The sequence below is a fragment of the Schistocerca gregaria genome, unplaced genomic scaffold, assembly GCF_023897955.1.
Source record: "Schistocerca gregaria isolate iqSchGreg1 unplaced genomic scaffold, iqSchGreg1.2 ptg000851l, whole genome shotgun sequence".
NCBI lineage: Eukaryota > Metazoa > Arthropoda > Insecta > Orthoptera > Acrididae > Schistocerca > Schistocerca gregaria.
Window position 1 is genome coordinate 12501 of NW_026062213.1, and position 10000 is coordinate 22500.

Here is a 10000-nt window from a genome sequence, read left to right on the forward strand (position 1 = left end):
ATCCACCCCTATATCTTGCGCCTCATGAAGAGTTATATCAAGTATGCCAAATTCCCGCTGTCCCTATACATGCAGTAAGTTCGTCGTGGGCGCTGGCCGGCAGGCCGCGAGACGTGACGCCCGGCGGCAAAGAGTGCTCCTCTGAGGATATAGATGTTCCGTTCCGCCGCACAATGGTGACGGTGACCGCTGCCTGCGGTGGCAACGCTGGGCACAGTCGATACTCGCCGTGTGGTGGAAGGTAAACATTATGCGGTACATCAGTACTTTCCTAATAGTTCGGTCGTCTCACGGCACTGCTTAGTAAATGATGCAAGGCCAAATATAGATGATTTATGCGAATGTCCCTATACGTGCTGTAAGACTGGGCACACAACGTGAATCGCACGTCAGCCAGACACTCGAACATGCACCACTCTCGGCCTGCAACGGAGACACACAATACGTAAACATCTGGAATGCGACAATGTCGAGTGCATCCTCTCTGCCACATTGCACCGTCGACACTATGATAACCAGAGCAGTAGGTCCACCTATAAAAGCACAATACCCCACTCCTCCGACAACTACCATTGCTCAGATAAATCAACACCACCAACACACATCCTACACAGAGGGGCACCAAATATCATCCCCCGCCCTCGTGTTATACCACATGAAAAATTGCAGAAGTGAGAGACACACATCCGCCAGCCTCTTGCTACAAGCATCGAACCGACGTGACGTATCTGACGGTGACTCAGGCATCCGTGTACTGCCACCACTATCCACCCCCCCCCCTCTCTCTCTGCCCCCTTCCCACACAATACCAAATTTAACCAACTTTATCGCTTAACCTAACTGTGGCTGTACCAGTTTATCGCTTAACCTAACTGTGGCTGTACCAGTTTATCGCTTAACCTAACTGTGGCTGTACCAGTTTATCGCTTAACCTAACTGTGGCTGTACCAGTTTATCGCTTAACCTAACTGTGGCTGTACCAGTTTATCGCTTAACCTAACTGTGGCTGTACCAGTTTATCGCTTAACCTAACTGTGGCTGTACCAGTTTATCGCTTAACCTAACTGTGGCTGTACCAGTTTATCGCTTAACCTAACTGTGGCTGTACCAGTTTATCGCTTAACCTAACTGTGGCTGTACCAGTTTATCGCTTAACCTAACTGTGGCTGTACCAGTTTATCGCTTAACCTAACTGTGGCTGTACCAGTTTATCGCTTAACCTAACTGTGGCTGTACCAGTTTATCGCTTAACCTAACTGTGGCTGTACCAGTTTATCGCTTAACCTAACTGTGGCTGTACCAGTTTATCGCTTAACCTAACTGTGGCTGTACCAGTTTATCGCTTAACCTAACTGTGGCTGTACCAGTTTATCGCTTAACCTAACTGTGGCTGTACCAGTTTATCGCTTAACCTAACTGTGGCTGTACCAGTTTATCGCTTAACCTAACTGTGGCTGTACCAGTTTATCGCTTAACCTAACTGTGGCTGTACCAGATTATCGCTTAACCTAACTGTGGCTGTACCAGATTATCGCTTAACCTAACTGTGGCTGTACCAGATTATCGCTTAACCTAACTGTGGCTGTACCAGATTATCGCTTAACCTAACTGTGGCTGTACCAGATTATCGCTTAACCTAACTCAATTTGTCCCTTAACCTAACTCAATTTGTCCCTTAACCTAACTCAATTTGTCCCTTAACCTAACTCAATTTGTCCCTTAACCTAACTCAATTTGTCCCTTAACCTAACTCAATTTGTCCCTTAACCTAACTCAATTTGTCCCTTAACCTAACTCAATTTGTCCCTTAACCTAACTCAATTTGTCCCTTAACCTAACTCAATTTGTCCCTTAACCTAACTCAATTTGTCCCTTAACCTAACTCAATTTGTCCCTTAACCTAACTCAAGTTGTCCCTTAACCTAACTCAAGTTGTCCCTTAACCTAACTCAAGTTGTCCCTTAACCTAACTCAAGTTGTCCCTTAACCTAACTCAAGTTGTCCCTTAACCTAACTCAAGTTGTCCCTTAACCTAACTCAAGTTGTCCCTTAACCTAACTCAAGTTGTCCCTTAACCTAACTCAAGTTGTCCCTTAACCTAACTCAAGTTGTCCCTTAACCTAACTCAAGTTGTCCCTTAACCTAACTCAAGTTGTCCCTTAACCTAACTCAAGTTGTCCCTTAACCTAACTCAAGTTGTCCCTTAACCTAACTCAAGTTGTCCCTTAACCTAACTCAAGTTGTCCCTTAACCTAACTCAAGTTGTCCCTTAACCTAACTCAATTTGTCCCTTAACCTAACCCACGTTGTCCCTTAACCTAACTCAAGTTGTCCCTTAACCTAACTCAATTTGTCCCTTAACCTAACTCAATTTGTCCCTTAACCTAACTCAATTTGTCCCTTAACCTAACTCAATTTGTCCCTTAACCTAACTCAAGTTGTCCCTTAACCTAACTCAAGTTGTCCCTTAACCTAACTCAAGTTGTCCCTTAACCTAACTCAAGTTGTCCCTTAACCTAACTCAAGTTGTCCCTTAACCTAACTCAAGTTGTCCCTTAACCTAACTCAAGTTGTCCCTTAACCTAACTCAAGTTGTCCCTTAACCTAACTCAAGTTGTCCCTTAACCTAACTCAAGTTGTCCCTTAACCTAACTCAAGTTGTCCCTTAACCTAACTCAATTTGTCCCTTAACCTAACTCAAGTTTTCCCTTAACCTAACTCAAGTTGTCCCTTAACCTAACTCAATTTGTCCCTTAACCTAACTCAATTTGTCCCTTAACCTAACTCAAGTTGTCCCTTAACCTAACTCAAGTTGTCCCTTAACCTAACTCAAGTTGTCCCTTAACCTAACTCAAGTTGTCCCTTAACCTAACTCAAGTTGTCCCTTAACCTAACTCAAGTTGTCCCTTAACCTAACTCAAGTTGTCCCTTAACCTAACTCAAGTTGTCCCTTAACCTAACTCAAGTTGTCCCTTAACCTAACTCAAGTTGTCCCTTAACCTAACTCAAGTTGTCCCTTAACCTAACTCAAGTTGTCCCTTAACCTAACTCAAGTTGTCCCTTAACCTAACTCAAGTTGTCCCTTAACCTAACTCAAGTTGTCCCTTAACCTAACTCAATTTGTCCCTTAACCTAACTCAATTTGTCCCTTAACCTAACTCAATTTGTCCCTTAACCTAACTCAAGTTGTCCCTTAACCTAACTCAATTTGTCCCTTAACCTAACTCAATTTGTCCCTTAACCTAACTCAATTTGTCCCTTAACCTAACTCAATTTGTCCCTTAACCTAACTCAAGTTGTCCCTTAACCTAACTCAAGTTGTCCCTTAACCTAACCCACGTTGTCCCTTAACCTAACCCACGTTATCCCTTAACCTAACCGACGTTGTCCCTTAACCTAACCGACGTTGTCCCTTAACCTAACCGACGTTGTCCCTTAACCTAACCGACGTTGTCCCTTAACCTAACCGACGTTGTCCCTTAACCTAACCGACGTTGTCCCTTAACCTAACCGACGTTGTCCCTTAACCTAACCCACGTTGTCCCTTAACCTAACCCACGTTGTCCCTTAACCTAACCCACGTTGTCCCTTAACCTAACCCACGTTGTCCCTTAACCTAACCCACGTTGTCCCTTAACCTAACCCACGTTGTCCCTTAACCTAACCCACGTTGTCCCTTAACCTAACCCACGTTGTCCCTTAACCTAACCCACGTTGTCCCTTAACCTAACCCACGTTGTCCCTTAACCTAACCCACGTTGTCCCTTAACCTAACCCACGTTGTCCCTTAACCTAACCCACGTTGTCCCTTAACCTAACCCACGTTGTCCCTTAACCTAACCCACGTTGTCCCTTAACCTAACCCACGTTGTCCCTTAACCTAACCCACGTTGTCCCTTAACCTAACCCACGTTGTCCCTTAACCTAACCCACGTTGTCCCTTAACCTAACCCACGTTGTCCCTTAACCTAACCCACGTTGTCCCTTAACCTAACCCACGTTGTCCCTTAACCTAACCCACGTTGTCCCTTAACCTAACCCACGTTGTCCCTTTGCCTAACATAGTTCACTGCTCGGAATCTCTGGTGTCGTTGTTATCCTCATGTAGATGTCTTGCGAGTGTTGCTTACTTTCCACATATTCCTGCTATCCACTGTCAATTGTACTGCAATAGGACTATATCGCCGACCCCCCCCCTCCCCCCCCTCTGTCCCCCTCTGTCCCCCTCTTTGTGTCTCTGTCCTCTCAAGCTGGTCGGTCTGGCGTTTGAGTGTTAAATGAGCCTCGCAGCTGTTCAGTTGCATTCAGATGTCGACGCCCTCAGTGTACGTCGTGGTATGGTCTGTGTCCATTGTCCGCTGATGTCGTACGCGTAACCCACACGCTGTACCGATCATCGGTCGTTACGTACAGAGTGAAGTAGTGTGATACGTGTGACCGTACGCTGGCTGTGCCCAACGGTGTCGAATCTCAATTTCCATATGTTGTGCTTGATGCTACTTGTCTCGTCTCCCAATAACAGCTAGGTTGCACTGTGGTACGCCGTAGAGGCGTGTGGGAGGAACGTACGAACGCATTGTATGTCACCCTGGGTCGCTGGGGGTGGTGGTGCGGTGAGTCAGGTCAGGTCAGGTCAGCGTGAGCCGTCTGATGTAGTGACGCGTGTATTCCGACTTTGTCGTATTGCCTCACACAAAGTGCTACCCTGGTGGACCGCGTTCCATATCTGGGACATGCCGCAGATGCCGGTTGACAGTGGATCGCGGAAGGTACATCGCATACGTGCGCGGGCCACCTTCCACGTGTTCTCTTCTGCACATGTCGCAGTGTGTATGTGGTCTGATGTAGCGTGTCGTGACACATGACATCCTGGCATGCAAGAATTGTTGAATTCGCAAATGTAGGTGGACATCTACGTTTACTGCCCAAGATACGCAAATGAACTGGAAATCCGTTGTTGAGCGGTTGTTCACGCTGGAGGTGAATCTGTGATGGCGACGATCGGTACAGCTATTAACCGGTTGTTTCAGCGGTACCCGCCACATCCACACGCGTGACTAGGCCCATGTGGGTATGAAGCGATACGCGGCGGTGGCTTGGTGGGACTGTTCCCGGCCGGTGAAGGGGGGCCGCCCGGCGTGTTGGCCGCGCGCTGCGTGGGCGCACGCGCAACAGGCGGCTGGTGGGGGGCGCCGAGTGGCAGGAGCGCCAGCCGACGGGCCCGGCAGGCGGCGCAGCTACGCTGCGGCGCACCCTGCACGCGGCGCCTGGCGGCCAAAGTTGGTTCAGCCGAGCCCGGTGCGAAGCGCGGTGGACATCTGCAGTGTGCTGGTCTGATTGAGGACTGTGTGCGTTGAGGATGCGCCGCCGCCTGGCACTCGGCGCCGCGACGCCGTCTGCTGCTCGGTCGCCCCAGCGGTTCTCGCAGGTGGTTTGTATCGCAGTTGTGCGGACGTGTTGGCGCGTGCGCTGTGCTGGGAGAGTTCGCTTCTGCACCCAAGTGGGGCTTTGCCCTTGTGTGGCGCTGGCGTTGGAGCTGCCGGTCACCATAGGTGGCGCGTGTTGTCTCCCGCCGGCAATGCCACGACAGCACGCTCCCGGGCCTCTGTCGGCAGCGGCAAGCTCAGTTGGGAGCAAGGGTGTTCGCACTAAAACCGTCTACTCGCCTAACTCCGGGCGATTGCGCCTCTCTCGAAACCGACCAAGTACCTAGGACGGCGCTGCGCGCCGCCGGGACCTGAGAGGGTTTCGAGGTGTATCGTGCAGGGGAGCTCGGCCTCCTCCTGTTTGCAGAATAATTGAGCGGACGCTTCCGTGTTCGCGCGGGCCCCCGGGACACACTCCCGGGCGGCCGGCTGCTCAGCTCTAGTTGACGCAGCTCCCTGGTTGATCCTGCCAGTAGTCATATGCTTGTCTCAAAGATTAAGCCATGCATGTCTCAGTACAAGCCGCATTAAGGTGAAACCGCGAATGGCTCATTAAATCAGTTATGGTTCCTTAGATCGTACCCACGTTACTTGGATAACTGTGGTAATTCTAGAGCTAATACATGCAAACAGAGTCCCGACCAGAGATGGAAGGGACGCTTTTATTAGATCAAAACCAATCGGATTGGCTTGTCTGGTCCGTTTGCCTTGGTGACTCTGAATAACTTTGGGCTGATCGCACGGTCCTCGTACCGGCGACGCATCTTTCAAATGTCTGCCTTATCAACTGTCGATGGTAGGTTCTGCGCCTACCATGGTTGTAACGGGTAACGGGGAATCAGGGTTCGATTCCGGAGAGGGAGCCTGAGAAACGGCTACCACATCCAAGGAAGGCAGCAGGCGCGCAAATTACCCACTCCCGGCACGGGGAGGTAGTGACGAAAAATAACGATACGGGACTCATCCGAGGCCCCGTAATCGGAATGAGTACACTTTAAATCCTTTAACGAGTATCTATTGGAGGGCAAGTCTGGTGCCAGCAGCCGCGGTAATTCCAGCTCCAATAGCGTATATTAAAGTTGTTGCGGTTAAAAAGCTCGTAGTTGGATTTGTGTCCCACGCTGTTGGTTCACCGCCCGTCGGTGTTTAACTGGCATGTATCGTGGGACGTCCTGCCGGTGGGGCGAGCCGAAGGGGTGCTTTCGCGTCCCGAGGCGGACCCCGTTTAAATCCTACCAGGGTGCTCTTTGTTGAGTGTCTCGGTGGGCCGGCACGTTTACTTTGAACAAATTAGAGTGCTTAAAGCAGGCAAGCCCGCCTGAATACTGTGTGCATGGAATAATGGAATAGGACCTCGGTTCTATTTTGTTGGTTTTCGGAACCCGAGGTAATGATTAATAGGGACAGGCGGGGGCATTCGTATTGCGACGTTAGAGGTGAAATTCTTGGATCGTCGCAAGACGAACAGAAGCGAAAGCATTTGCCAAGTATGTTTTCATTAATCAAGAACGAAAGTTAGAGGTTCGAAGGCGATCAGATACCGCCCTAGTTCTAACCATAAACGATGCCAGCCAGCGATCCGCCGCAGTTCCTCCGATGACTCGGCGGGCAGCCTCCGGGAAACCAAAGCTTTTGGGTTCCGGGGGAAGTATGGTTGCAAAGCTGAAACTTAAAGGAATTGACGGAAGGGCACCACCAGGAGTGGAGCCTGCGGCTTAATTTGACTCAACACGGGAAACCTCACCAGGCCCGGACACCGGAAGGATTGACAGATTGATAGCTCTTTCTTGATTCGGTGGGTGGTGGTGCATGGCCGTTCTTAGTTGGTGGAGCGATTTGTCTGGTTAATTCCGATAACGAACGAGACTCTAGCCTGCTAACTAGTCGCGTGACATCCTTCGTGCTGTCAGCGATTACTTTTCTTCTTAGAGGGACAGGCGGCTTCTAGCCGCACGAGATTGAGCAATAACAGGTCTGTGATGCCCTTAGATGTTCTGGGCCGCACGCGCGCTACACTGAAGGAATCAGCGTGTCTTCCTAGGCCGAAAGGTCGGGGTAACCCGCTGAACCTCCTTCGTGCTAGGGATTGGGGCTTGCAATTGTTCCCCATGAACGAGGAATTCCCAGTAAGCGCGAGTCATAAGCTCGCGTTGATTACGTCCCTGCCCTTTGTACACACCGCCCGTCGCTACTACCGATTGAATGATTTAGTGAGGTCTTCGGACTGGTACGCGGCATCGACTCTGTCGTTGCCGATGCTACCGGAAAGATGACCAAACTTGATCATTTAGAGGAAGTAAAAGTCGTAACAAGGTTTCCGTAGGTGAACCTGCGGAAGGATCATTACCGACTAGACTGCATGTCTTTCGATGTGCGTGTCGTGTCGCGCAACACGCTACCTGTACGGCAGTGGCCGTGCGCCGCGTGCGGAACCACGCGTGCCTCTCAAAACTAGCGGAAGTGTTGTTGTTGTGTGGTACGAGCGCTGAAGCTCTGGAGCGGCTGGCCTGCGGTACCTGGCGCCTGGCGCCGGTTTTGAATGACGTTCGCCCGAGTGCCTGTCCGCTCCGGTGTGGAGCCGTACGACGCCCATCGGCTGTGAGGCCGTTGGACACAAAAAAAATAGTGGAACAGGGGCCGTCAGACGCCTCAGTCCCGCAAATGCTACTGTCTTGAAAGAGACAGTGGGAGACTGAAAAGGAAAAGATCACCCAGGACGGTGGATCACTCGGCTCGTGGGTCGATGAAGAACGCAGCAAATTGCGCGTCGACATGTGAACTGCAGGACACATGAACATCGACGTTTCGAACGCACATTGCGGTCCATGGATTCCGTTCCCGGGCCACGTCTGGCTGAGGGTCGGCTACGTATACTGAAGCGCGCGGCGTTTGTCCCGCTTCGGAGACGTGGGAGTGTCGTGGTCGCCTGTGTGGCCGGCCGCGTCTCCTTAAACGTGCGATGCGCGCCCGTCGCCTGGCGGTTCGCATACCGGTACTTTCTCGGTAGCGTGCACAGCCGGCTGGCGGTGTGGCGTGCGACACCTCGTACAACGACCTCAGAGCAGGCGAGACTACCCGCTGAATTTAAGCATATTACTAAGCGGAGGAAAAGAAACTAACAAGGATTCCCCCAGTAGCGGCGAGCGAACAGGGAAGAGTCCAGCACCGAACCCCGCAGGCTGCCGCCTGTCGTGGCATGTGGTGTTTGGGAGGGTCCACTACCCCGACGCCTCGCGCCGAGCCCAAGTCCAACTTGAATGAGGCCACGGCCCGTAGAGGGTGCCAGGCCCGTAGCGGCCGGTGCGAGCGTCGGCGGGACCTCTCCTTCGAGTCGGGTTGCTTGAGAGTGCAGCTCCAAGTGGGTGGTAAACTCCATCTGAGACTAAATATGACCACGAGACCGATAGCGAACAAGTACCGTGAGGGAAAGTTGAAAAGAACTTTGAAGAGAGAGTTCAAAAGTACGTGAAACCGTTCTGGGGTAAACGTGAGAAGTCCGAAAGGTCGAACGGGTGAGATTCACGCCCATCCGGCCACTGGCCCCCGCCCTCGGCAGATGGGGCCGGCCGCCCGCGCGGAGCAATCCGCGGCGGGGTCGTGTCCGGTTGCCTTTCCACTCGCCGCGGGGTGGGGCCGTTCCGGTGTGCGGTGGGCCGCACTTCTCCCCTAGTAGGACGTCGCGACCCGCTGGGTGCCGGCCTACGGCCCGGGTGCGCAGCCTGTCCTTCCGCGGGCCTCGGTTCGCGTCTGTTGGGCAGAGCCCCGGTGTCCTGGCTGGCTGCTCGGCGGTATATCTGGAGGAGTCGATTCGCCCCTTTGGGCGCTCGGGCTCCCGGCAAGCGCGCGCGGTTCTTCCCGGATGACGGACCTACCTGGCCCGGCCCCGGACCCGCGCCGCTGTTGGCTCGGGATGCTCTCGGGCGGAATAATCGCTCCCGTCAGCGGCGCTTCAGCTTTGGACAATTTCACGACCCGTCTTGAAACACGGACCAAGGAGTCTAACATGTGCGCGAGTCATTGGGCTGTACGAAACCTAAAGGCGTAATGAAAGTGAAGGTCTCGCCTTGCGCGGGCCGAGGGAGGATGGGGCTTCCCCGCCCTTCACGGGGCGGCGGCCTCCGCACTCCCGGGGCGTCTCGTCCTCATTGCGAGGTGAGGCGCACCTAGAGCGTACACGTTGGGACCCGAAAGATGGTGAACTATGCCTGGCCAGGACGAAGTCAGGGGAAACCCTGATGGAGGTCCGTAGCGATTCTGACGTGCAAATCGATCGTCGGAGCTGGGTATAGGGGCGAAAGACTAATCGAACCATCTAGTAGCTGGTTCCCTCCGAAGTTTCCCTCAGGATAGCTGGTGCTCGTACGAGTCTCATCCGGTAAAGCGAATGATTAGAGGCCTTGGGGCCGAAACGACCTCAACCTATTCTCAAACTTTAAATGGGTGAGATCTCCGGCTTGCTTGATATGCTGAAGCCGCGAGCAAACGACTCGGATCGGAGTGCCAAGTGGGCCACTTTTGGTAAGCAGAACTGGCGCTGTGGGATGAACCAAACGCCGAGTTAAGGCGCCCGAATC

The 10000-nt window shown here is 52.3% G+C and overlaps 3 non-coding genes across 3 annotated transcripts in view; all 3 read left to right on the forward strand.

Annotated features, from left to right (window-relative positions):
- The first annotated feature begins 5879 nt into the window (after positions 1-5879).
- Positions 5880-7772, forward strand: LOC126323158 (small subunit ribosomal RNA). Its single transcript, XR_007559351.1, has one exon. It is a non-coding gene; the product is annotated as a small subunit ribosomal RNA (ribosomal RNA).
- Positions 7773-8134: 362 nt separating this feature from the next.
- LOC126323155 (5.8S ribosomal RNA) lies at positions 8135-8289 on the forward strand. Its single transcript, XR_007559349.1, has one exon. It is a non-coding gene; the product is annotated as a 5.8S ribosomal RNA (ribosomal RNA).
- Positions 8290-8477: 188 nt separating this feature from the next.
- Positions 8478-10000, forward strand: part of LOC126323153 (large subunit ribosomal RNA) — a 4222-nt gene continuing 2699 nt past the window's right edge. Inside the window, exon 1 of the ribosomal RNA XR_007559348.1 lies at positions 8478-10000. This exon is cut by the window's right edge and continues 2699 nt beyond it. This is a non-coding gene — a ribosomal RNA (large subunit ribosomal RNA).